The following is a 12,601-nucleotide window of genomic DNA, read 5'->3' as shown; positions in this document are numbered from 1 at the left end:
ATATACACATGGGGAGTGCACCCTGGAACAATGAGCTAGTAACTGCTCATTGAGAGGAGAAGTGGCACAGGATTATAACGCTAGACAATGGATGCACATTTGACTTTGCAATCGATTTTGGACTTCCTGGGAAGGAGCTGAATCCTAGTATTACTTTGAGGGTGGAGGTGTGAGCCTCTAGATTCCCTTGTTGTGGATGTTGTCATTGTATCCTTTTATTTTTTGGTTGATAAAATCTGCATCTGTGTATATGTGTGTATTATTGTAAATATTGTATCGAGCTAGATTTATAAATATCCATAGAAAGTATGATTATTTGTTGGGTGAAGCAAATGTGTATGTATGTATACATGGTTATTATTGTAAATATCATAATGATTTGTGTTATAAAGCACCAGTAAATGGTATGTTTATCATGTTTTGGCAGATGGTCATTGTAAATACTGCAACGAGTTGTGTTATAAAGCTCCATGGGTAGTATGTTTTGTTTTCAACAATATTGTTGGTTATGTATGTCACTGAACACTGAGGATGGTGTTCCCCCAAGGGGGAGGGTTCTGTAACAACCCTGCTTAAAAATCCGTGTAAAAATATATAAGGCCACAATGATGGGACACATATTCCAGGTTTAAGGGTGGGAAAAACATCCTAATGGGTGTTCATTATGGCTAAGGAAATTGGCAAAGGAAATGGAAAAGGATTTGGAAAGGAAAATAGGCATTTATTTGGCATTTTATTTATGAAAATAAAGGAAATTATGAGAAAAGGAAGGTGAAAGGTCACAGGTTGCATGTGAGGAGGAAATTGAAGTAAAATAATGGAAAATGGAGAAAATAAAGGCCTTATTGCTAAAAAGGCTTCTGAGGATCAATGGGTAAGGCTTGGTCAGTGTAAGATTGGTCAGTTCAATTTTGGAGCTCTCTCATTATTCTATCTCTCTCTCTCACTCTTGGACACTTAGAGTTTTCTTAGAGCATCTTAGCATTGGATCAAGAAAGGAAAAGAAGGCAAGAGGAAGCAAAAATCAAGTAGGAAAAGGAAAGATCAAGCAAATATAGTAGGATTCTTTGCAGGTATTTATTTGCATGTATTTTCCATGCTATATTTTTCATGCATGGTATTGCATGTGGTTTTTTCTGTTATGACATGGGTTTGGCTAGGTGTAACATTGTTTTCATCCTATCCATGCCACTTCTGGATAGCCATGGTGTGATGGGGTTCTCATGTTTTGGTTGAGCTGGATTGCTAGATGGATTCGAAGCTGAGTGAGGTGGATTTCCAAATGATAAAACACATGGCCTAGTGGTCCCTTAACCGAAATGTGGATCATGGTAAAGTCACTGACCTAGTAACCCCTGAGCTAGAATGTGAGTTGCAGTAAAGCCAGGATTGTGTTGCCTCAGTGGGCCTAGGAACTCTTTTCGGTGAATGGCAGGATATACAGTAAAGCCAAGAGGTGGTTTTCTCTCTATTGGGACTAGTAATCCTGGGTTTAGGATATGTGGTAAATCCTAGAGAGTGGGTCTCGATTTAGGTCCTAGTGATCCAAGTTTGGATTATGGTAAAGCCTGAGAGAATATGATATAGGAAAATTCCTCATAGTGTAGGTGAAAAAATTCAATGGCATCCATGCTTGTTTTGGCCTAGTGATCAGGTGGAGATCATGGTAAAGCCTATTACGACATGTTTATTATGTTGGCCTAGTGATCTGAGATGGATTACGGTAAATCCTAGTTTTTATTGTTGAGGGTGACATCATTTAGCCTCAGGATGCCCTGGTTGGTTCTTTGGTTTGAGTCCCACATTCATGCTTGGAATATGGAACAAGGGTTAATGGCTGAAGAGAGATTTGGCTCAACCATTCTATGGTTAGGTGGAACGTGGTAGTCCCATCTCGGGTTTGGATTTCGCATCATTAATGAGAGGTTATTTCTCCTTGTATTTCTATTAGTATTATAATGATTTATATGTGGATCATATGGTTGTGATTTCATTGGCAGTTATGTTATTTTTATGTTGGTTATGCATGTGTTTTATGATAGTGGCTATGTATGGATCTCATCATGTTTTACTTGTAAATGAATGAAAAATGTACCTATGACTTAATAGATGATAATGCAACAAATGATATGAGGGAACAATGGTTCTTATCAATTCTCATATAAGTATGAGATCCCTATGCTTAAATCTGTTATTTACACCTGTACAATACATATTTGTGATATGCTTGACAAAATGCCTATCATGGCTAGTAGGCGTCTAGTTAAGGGCTTGTTCAACTATTTTATTTTGCATCATTTTTTCCATGTTATTTTACTGTTCTGAAGATGTCATTCAATTATGGGTAGTGACCTGGGCTCTGGGCTTGAAAAAGTGGCTTAAATCCTAGGGACGTTGCCACGAAACTAGACAAAATATTCCCTGGATGTTAGCATGCCTATATCATGAGAGAATCTAGAGCCTCCTTGACATTGGCAAGCCTATAGCATGAGAGCGTCCAAAGGTCAAGTGGTCAAAGACTTCAGTGGGACCTAGGGGCAAGCTACTTGAGTGGCTGGAATGGTTCCGAGGAGTCCTGTAGCTAATGTGGAAGGTTTGTATGTTGTGTTTCTGTCGATTCCACTTCCTTAAGGTTACATGGGAGGTTGAGTCCAATCATAGTAGCCTCCCGTCACATGTTTACCCAGGTTGGCCAATTACTGGGGTAGATGTGGGAGGAGGGTGTTACACTAAGTTATAGTTAGTTAACTTATTTCAAACAGCTGGAGGAACTAGTAGGAGGTATATTAGTGGGGAGCAGCTTCAGTGCAGGTTCACTGCTCCACTAGTTAACTAAAGATTCACTCATAAATAACTCATGCATGTCAATTCAGAGGAAGACCCAGTTGAGATTAGAGTTCAAAGACAATGTACTGACAATTGTATAATTTTCCAAGTTGTACAGATGGTGCATGCAATAAATAGAAATCCTATGATGGATTTCTCTATTGTGGTGAGGGATTCTCCCAATTAAATATGGGCTAATTCCCTTAGGGATTGCACAAGGAAGTAGGTTTTTGACAGGCAGTACATTTGCCCGTGTTGGCTTGAGCTAGTTTGTGAAGCAGTGAGATAGATTGTACTTGTAAAGAGATTTTTTGGGTTGAACCCACATTGTATTTTCTTCTCATATCTTCTAGTTAATGCAATATAGATAGTTGAGTTTTTGAGCAATTTCTTTCCCTAGAAAAATATTGTTTTATGTGTGATTGAAATTCTTCCTTCTCTCCTTAGTGTTTTCATCGATCAATTTTTGTTTCTTCTCATGAGAAGAATAGATTCAAGTCTTTTGTTCTAGCATATTACATAAGCAGCTTGAATCTACAAGTAAAAATATACGCAAAATATTTCTTCACCTCCATAAGTTGATATGACCACTTGAAGGCTCACAATCTCCCTCTATGACCATACATGACCTCTCCTGGAAAATACAACTTGTATAGCCTCATATGTGCAACTCCTCTAGCTATCTAATTCTCATGACATGGAAAAGATTAGCCTCTTGACTATGTTGACAACTCGTACGAGCCTCCTGACAATTTGTACGACCTCCTACTAGAAATCTCATCCTCTGCAAGGAATCTCGGCCTCTCTTGAAATCCTCACAACCTCAAAAATTCTCACAGTGATCATTATGATCTCCAATGGGTTAAGCTACCCATCGATTTCCTTTATAATATCTCATTAAGAGATCTAGATTTGAAATGACTTAATCGATGGCTAAGATCACTTAGAAACTTTACTAGAAGTCTTTAGAGGAAAATCAACCATGTCTCAATTATTACTAATTATTAAATCTATTGGGTCCTAAATCAAAACTTAGGAAAATAATTAAAATTGATTAATTAATTTAATTAAGACATTTACATTCAAAAGAACAACTTGGGCTTGGAGATATTTTGTTCTCTTGTGTTCTTTGCTTCACTGACATCACCCGAGGCTAGAACACCTATCCAAGCTACATCAACCAACATAGAACTCAAGTCATTATATAGGTTGATGAATCTTTGTATTCCATGTTTCCTTGTATTCTTCCTTTCTCCTAGTTTTCTTGCTTCCTTTTCCATATCTTTGTGTATTCTTCTCTATGCCTAGTAAGAGCATCTTCACCCTTGTTTTATTTACAAAATTTTATTGTGCTACTTATATATTCACATGCTTTGTTCCTAGTGTTATTACACTTGTAACATTCAATATGATAAAGTGGAGGAGAAAATGAATTATAGTTTCTATCAACAAACTAATGTAAATTTCTAGTTTTTTTGCTTAGATAACCATGTTTTGGGGTCTTATAAAATCCTCTATTTCTATCTCTCACATGATCGCATCTTACATAAGATTTGCAATTTATTTCTTTATTATTGAAAAAAAACAATATCGAATGAAGAGATTTTGGTACCAAGTTATGACACACCTTCTTGGTGGAACAACATTTTTGAGCTCATTATGGTTGTTCTTGTGAGAAAAATCAAATTTCTTCTAGTACTCATTTCCTTTCTTGGTGTTTCTTTCATTTTTGATGGAGCCTTTGAGAATATTAGCATAGATTTCAATATTTTCTTCATTTTCCTTTTCTAATGATTTTGTGATTATGTCTCCCTTAGAGGTCTTATGATTTTCATTGTATTCAATACTTGTCTTGATGAAAGGTGACATTTAAAAACTAATACTATGATAAGATTTAAATACCCTTTCTAAACATCAATATTTTATTGTATTGATCAAATGCTTTCTCTATTCCTGTTTTAAAGTAAATGAATTATGTTTCTATCTTCCCACTATTTTTTTCCAGTTGGATTCTCGTCATTTTTTCTATCATTTTTCCTCTTCTATCTATGTCTTTAGGATGGTAACTATTTTTTCATCATGATCATGATCCCTCTTTTCATATTTCTACAATGGCTTATTCTACTTTTAATCTTTCCCCTAAGTTTGTTTGGTTCTTCTATGGAACTAATTAGTTCCACTTCAATATTTACTTGTCCATAAATCTCTTCTTCCTCGAAATATATTTTCTCTTTTTGGTTTTCTTCATTTTCTTTTTCAAAATTCTTTGTATCTATGGCTATAAAGAGGAATTCTTCTTTTTCAAATTAGAAGTATATTCATTGCTTTCTTACGAAGAGCTGTTATCTTATTTAGAGTAAAAACTATTCTTCTTAGTATAATGTCCTCTTTTGTGTTTATAAGATTTGTTTCTAGTGTTATTTTCTTCTTCATAGTAATTTTCTTCCCTTTTTGCATATGGAATTTAGTATAAAATTTCCAACTCTACAATAATTAAACCATTTAAAGGGTAGCTTACCTTTGTATTTTCTAGATCCTATTTTTAGCTTTATCACAAATTATGTTTATGTGTCTACATCATAGCTAGAAATATCATAGGCTTTGTCTCATTTTGTATTCTTTGATGCTTTGGATGTTTCTTCCTTCAATATTGACTTTTATTTTCCTGTCCTCATTTCATATGTAGGGAGAATCCCATGTAGCTCATCCATGTTCATATTTTATAGGTCCTTCATTTCTTTAATATCTGATACCTTTGTAACAAATATTAAGAGGATTCATCTTAGAACCTTTTGCACAATGATTGGTATTTTAACCTCCTTAGTAAGACCTTTGATGGTGTTAACAATTTCATTCACACAAAGGAAATAACTGCAATATTTTTTTCATATTTCACATTTGAACTCTCAAATTATATTTTATGAATTTGGATATTTTCCTTCTTCACATTTTCATCCCCTTCATACCTATTTTCAAGTTTTTCCCAAATGTATTTCAGAGACTCACAATGCATTACTTTGAAAATTCTAGTTTTGATAAACCACATAAGATAGTATTCATGGATTTTTCATTATTTACATATGAAATTTTACCATCTTGATCAAATTTAGTAGATGATGGAGCTTTATAACAATGCACAATAGATTTCCAAATATCAAATCCAAGAGACAGTAGCTATGTTCACACCCTTATCTTTTAAAAACCATAGATTGTTCCATCAAATAACAGGATCTATTTCTGAAAGAGCCTTCATGACTCGCGATGAGTATCTTTGAGATCTTCCTTTAGGTCATTATACTTCTTACAAAGGAATTTTCTCTTATACAAATTATTGAGAACACACACATAAACTAAGAGGGGGGTCGAAGTGAATCAATCTAAGTCATTTTCTTATTATTTAAACATTAATGAACCAAAAGAAAATAATCACATATGCAAAAAATATAATAAAATATTTATATGGAAACCCTTTGGGGAGAAAATGACATAAAACAATTTATATTAATTCCTTGTAGGAACCAACCTATTATTACAAAAAAAAAGTGTAAGAACCAACCTAGTAGAGACACGAAACCCCACTATAAATATGTATAGGTATAAACCTACTAGAAACATCAATGACCATTGTTGCAAATATTTGTAGGCACCAACCTACAGGAGGCACTAATCCCACTTTATTCTTTAGGCCAATGACATGTCTAGATCAAAAATAACACTCACCATCAAGACACTCTCTTCTTGACCAATCTCTAAACACAACTTTAGAGTTGTCAATTGATATAAGTAGCACCCACATGATATTGTGGAATATTTAAACCAGAAGTAGTCAAATGCTATAGACATATTCCCAAGTGATGCGTCCTAGAATTTACCAGGACCTTGAAATGTTAGAGGATATGATAAATGTTACTTTACTTTTGATTTATATGAGTTCATTTCATAAACTTCTTGGTATGGTCTGTCCCAATAGACAAATTTCAATAGATGGTAAATTTTTCATTAGTTGGGACCATCAGCATATCGGAGCACTAAAAAATTGTAGCATTCACTTATTTTGAAATATCTCAATGTGTTTTTGTATGAATAGATATATTTCAATCAATATATCATGTTCACATCAATAATTCTTATTAGTTAACAAAACCAGGGAACCAGAATATCAACATATTGGAAAAAACACATGCACTTTATTTAATGTAAATCTGAGTATAGTATTCTCATAGTGTGCCAAACTTCAATTGGAGAACACTTTTCCTATCATGGAAAGAAAAATCTACCTTAATATCAAGAAAATTGTATTTATTCACTTGAATAAAACTCCTAGTACAGTCTTGTCCTAGTATGAAAGAATTATTTTTACATATTCTTTTTATGTTGAAACTTCCTGTGAATTGATAGAACATTAGAGTCATACATTTTTGTTGTGTGCACTTTTTTATTTGTTATGGTATAAGGAATCCACATTAATGGCTTGACCTATTCTCTCCGGTAAATAGAAGAAACCATCATTTTCAAAGTTTTCTCCACACTGTGACCCAAAAACACCTTTCATATCCTTGCACACCTCATATCTTATCTCTGCATGAGTTTTTCATATTTCATAATGGATACTTTGCAAATGTGTTCACCTATTCTTTGTTTATAAGGTTTCAATGCTCATATATATGGGGCCTACTTGTAACCCTTACTAGCATGACTTGCAATTTTCTTATGCTAACTTGATATATATCTCCTTATTCCTACAAAGATGGCAGGGGTTCCATGTATTGACATAGAGGTCTTCTAACATCAATGATAATAATATTTTCATTCTCCCCTAACTTTGAAACCAATAACAAGTATGTAGGTGAGCCAATGAATAATTGAGGGAAACCTATGAGTAAAAAAGTGAAGAAATGAGTAGATAAGGGAGCCAATGTCTATATGGGTGAGTTAACCATGTGAAGTGATGTGACTACTGAACTGGACCATTAAAATGGTTCAACCAAATTCCACAAACACATAAAAATATGGACATGAACCAAGAGAGAAGCGGGGGAGGAACAAATAAAGTGGGAGTAGTTCAATGAGTAGAACCTAGATCATAATCAAAGGGGAATCTAGATAACTATTCAAGTAGGTTTATGGTAAGGCAAACCACTGGAAAAAACCAAGATGAAATAAAAGTGAACAATGGTGAAATTATAACGGTAGGGTAGATTGCCCAGGTGGGGAAATGATTATGGTGACAGGCTTGGTATTGTATGGTAATTTTTAAGAAGAAAGCGAGTAGAAAGGTTGTGTCTCCCATTATATGTAACATTTTTTTTTATAGATAAGTAAGGCAAGTGGGCCATTCCATTTTACATGTGTTCTTTTGGATGAATCCATACACATGTGGAATTTTTAGATATTGTTATATATCTTTCTTGTACATGTTGAAATATCGTAAGAGGATTGTGAAAATAAGATTGTTTTTTTCTATATTGAAAAGATATGAGATTCCACTAAGTAACTAATACATATCATAAACAAATTAACTTATCATCATGCATAGTCTGAGTGGAATAACATTGTACTACACTAGGCAGTTGTGAAACATGTCAGGGTCATGTGCTCGAGGTGTCACGATGTACAAAAAAGTGCTTTGTAATGCAATGGAGCCCCTAGAGTCATCACAATATCACTTCTAGTATGAATGATGTCATAAAATTAACATATAAAACTTGGTGAAATTTACTGATAAATTATGGTGTGACCAATTGAATTAAGACGTGAAAGAAAATGAAATTGATAATATAGTTACTATTTAATTATCGTATTGCTCATTTATGTGATATGCATGGCTAAATGCATAGGTTTTTAGTTATCTTGGCCAAAAAATTATACTATTTATCTTCTTTGAAAGGAACAAGTTACGCTAAAAATTACTTTCCGAAAAAAAATTACATGAAATATTTTTTACTAGGACCTTGCATTGTAACGTGTGTGTGTGTGTGTGTTTGACACTTGGGTTGGTGAGATATTACATACTAATTACTTTGGTGATCCTAAACCTATTGAATCCAATGTGCTTATGTATATAAATGTATTAAGGTAGTGGGATAATGCAAAAATTTGTTTTAAGGGTGGAGTTCCCACATGCAAGCAAAAAGACATAAACACAAAGGGACAAAAAGAGAATGGGAGGTTAGGACTACGCAAGAGCTAAAGGTGAGGAGGTGGATCTAAGGCATGATTCTTAATCCAAATAACCTTTAGTAATATAATATTTCAAAAGTAACATTATCGATTGTTATTTTAAATTATTTTAATATAAAATTATTTATACAAAGATATAAATAAAAGGAAAAGGTGGGGGAAGGGAATTCAACGTTCCTCTCCATTAGTGACTACCAAGGGTTCATTATGGTACTGATTCTAGGGAGAACCAAAGGACCCTCATATATTGTACCTCAAGACCCTAGATGGGTGGGACATGAGCACACTTCACCTTGGCCTACCTTGAGGAAGGCTCAAGCCCTATGTGAGAGCCCCTTTGGGAAAATACCCTTCTTATAAAAATTTGTAATATTGTTCTAATAACTTATAAAAAGTTGAGATGTGGGAAATGATTTCAAAGCATGGGGAGGAGATTGCTTGGGATTTGAAGAAAGCTTGACTTGTTTTATGACAACTATGGAAGGCTAGAAGGTGGGGACTTAAATGGAGTGTTTATGCCATTTAATTCATCTAGATAGGAGAACAGAGGATCCATAACATCCTCGGATCAGTTCATAAGGAAGAAAGGAAGAAAATTTAAAGAAACATGGGTAACGTTGGCAGGTAGGAAAGGATTAAGTCAAACAAATGGAGTGGAGGGTGGAGATGGAACAACAAGGTCCCCACTACCACACGAAAGGAGAACCATCATGATCAAGACTAAAATGGGGGGCAGGGGGTGGGTGAAGGGGAGGGTACACCACAAAATCACTAGAGGGTGGAAATAACATGAGTAGGAGGAGGAAACATAAGGAAGCGCCATGGGAAGAGTAAGTGATCCAGGTGGATATTGGTGGCCACCCACCAAATCCACTTGGACCCCCACCATTGTTCCTTTCAGCTTTTTAGTTTCCTTAATTGTTGCACAATTTACTATTTTTAGCAGTTTTTCGAGTACTGAACTTTCGAAGCCATTTTGAGGCCCTAAACGACATTTTTTGGGAAAACTAAGAGCAACATGGGTCCATGGACCGATGTTGCTCTTCCCAAAGTTGTACTTCTCAGATAAATCTTTCTAACGAGATATTGTACGCATCAAACGGAGATCGTATGCCAAATTTACGACCCCGAGAAGTTGATGTACCAATTTACCCAAACGGGGACCACAGTTTGGCGTTTCATCTTCTAGGGTTAGGTTTTTGGATGTTTAGGGTTTTCCATTGTTTATCAACAATAAATAGGCCTTCAAGCCTCATTGTAACACAGTTCAGAGGCATGTAGCCGCCACATCTCTTCTCAGAGATAAGCTACCATCGCCCTAGCTTGTTTACTTCCATTGTTGTTTGTAAGCATATTTCAGTGTTTTACATTAATGAAATGAAGTATTATTTCTGTTGCATCTTTATGTTTATGGTTATCTCTGTAATTTGTTGCGTTCTTGTTTAAATCTGGATCAATGGTATCAAAGCGGTCTGCTTTTTCTTTGTTTTTATTTGCATGTCCCCGACGAGGTCAGGGTATAAGGAGTTAGGGCTTGAACTGGTCAAACCTTTGCAAGACCAGCCTCGCAAATCCTGATGGCCTCCCATGGAAGATGAGAAGAAAGACGAGGGGGCAGGAGATCCTATCAAAATATTGCTCGAAGAAGCCCTCGAGCGACAAAGGAACACGATGATGGACAACTTTGCCCAGATCCTTCAACGGCTACCCAAAGGTGATGCATCGGCTTCCAGCAGCTACTCTGGAAATGCCATGCCCTTTAAGGTACAAGTTAATTTTGAAATCCCCATATTCGAGGGTTAGATAGACGTAGATGTCGTACATAAATGGTTAAATCTGCTAGAGGGTTATTTTTATGTTCATGAATTTTCGAGTTGGGAAAATATTTTTTTCGCTCTTCTCAAAGCAACCCCCCACGTCAAGGACTGGTGGGAAACCTACTGCGAGAAAAAGGAAGAAAATATTGGCTCACTATTTTCAGCCTCACCCACCTGGAATTCATTCTGGGATGCCATCAAGGAGCAGTACTACCCTGTCGGAAGCTATGAGGATCAATACATAAAGTGGACCACGCTGCAGCAGGGAAGGGACCAAGACGTGCCAGAATTTACTAATGTTTTCCATACCCTTCGCACAAAGTTGGGTATCAAGGATTCGAAGCAGCATTTGATACTCAAATATTGTGGCTGCCTGCACAAGTACATCCAGGAAGAAATAGAATTCCTAAACATCTCCTCGCTTGGCACAGCATACCGATATGCCATCAAGGTCGAGCAGAAGTTTAAACAGAAGAAGCAAGACTTCGGGTCTGCAAATCTGAACCAAGGGAAAGGTTCCCCCAAACCGCAGAACAAAGGACAAAGCCAAGGCAGGGTAACCCAAGACAAAATGCCCAAGCTGCAAGCAAAGAACAGTGCCGCGAAGTCGAAAAAGGACACGGGAAAATGTTGTGAGTTCCATAAGAGCTCCACTCACGACACAAGTGAGTGTCGGGCCAAGCAGCCACTGGTGGCTGAGCTAAAGGTTTCAGAATTAGATGCATGTTCCGACTCTGAGTTAGAACCTGACAAAGGGAATGACAAAGGGAACCAGATTATTGATGCAGAGCCCAACGCCATCGTTGCCACCACGAAGATCCAGAAGGAGGAACCCGAAGATCCAGAGGAGGAGGAGTGTCTCTTCCACTCCCAGATGTGGGTAAAGGGATCCCCGCTACAGTTCATTGTCGACAGCGGGAGTCAAAAGAACCTCATTTCAGCAGAGGTCGTGAAGCGGTTGGGCTTACCGACCATAACACATCCACAACCGTACACCATCGGGTGGCTTCACCAAGGACGGGACCTTCGCGTGAGCCAGCAGTGTTGCCTTCCATACAACATCAAGCCCTTCACGAATGAGGTATTGTGTGACATTTCTCCCCTTGAAGTTTGTGATGTATTATTAGGACAACCATACTTGTGGAAGCGACATGTTGTGTATGGATCAATGCCCTGAGTTGTTATTATTACTTTAGAAAATAAGTTGTACAGGATACCGCAGGTAGCACTACCTACCACCATTTCTTTGATTACTACAAAACAATGCAATAAGCTCATTTCCAAAATCGGGAAATTTGTTTTCCTGATGATACGCCCTTAAGGAAAGAAGAATACGGTGGCCACGACCTCCAGACAGGGCCCCTCCGCATGACAACTACAGATGGACAAGGTCGTGGAGGAGTACGAGGACATCTTCACCTCCCCCGCAAGGGTTCCTCTACACTGTCAGGTCAAGCACTCCATCGATCTGACCCCAAGTGCATCGCTACCCAATGGACCAATCTATCGGTGCTCCATTCTGGAGAATGATCAAATCAAGAGTCATATTCAGGAGCTACTACAGAAAGGTCACATCCATCTGAGTTCATCGCCCTGTGGGAGCCTGATCGTGTTGGTACAGAAGAAGGATGGGACTTGGAGACTCTGTATTGACTATCGAGTGTTGAACAAGATCATTGTCCGTAACAGGTACCCAATCCCACGGATTGATGACCTCCTGGACCAAATTAAGGGGGAAAAATATTTCAGCAAGATCGATTTGAAGTCAGGATATCACT

This window comes from Pinus tabuliformis, chromosome 5_2 (assembly GCF_031772625.1).
Source record: "Pinus tabuliformis cultivar Carrire ecotype Pingquan chromosome 5_2, CPIR1, whole genome shotgun sequence".
Lineage (NCBI taxonomy): Eukaryota > Viridiplantae > Streptophyta > Pinopsida > Pinales > Pinaceae > Pinus > Pinus tabuliformis.
Note: the sequence above shows the minus strand (reverse complement) of the source record.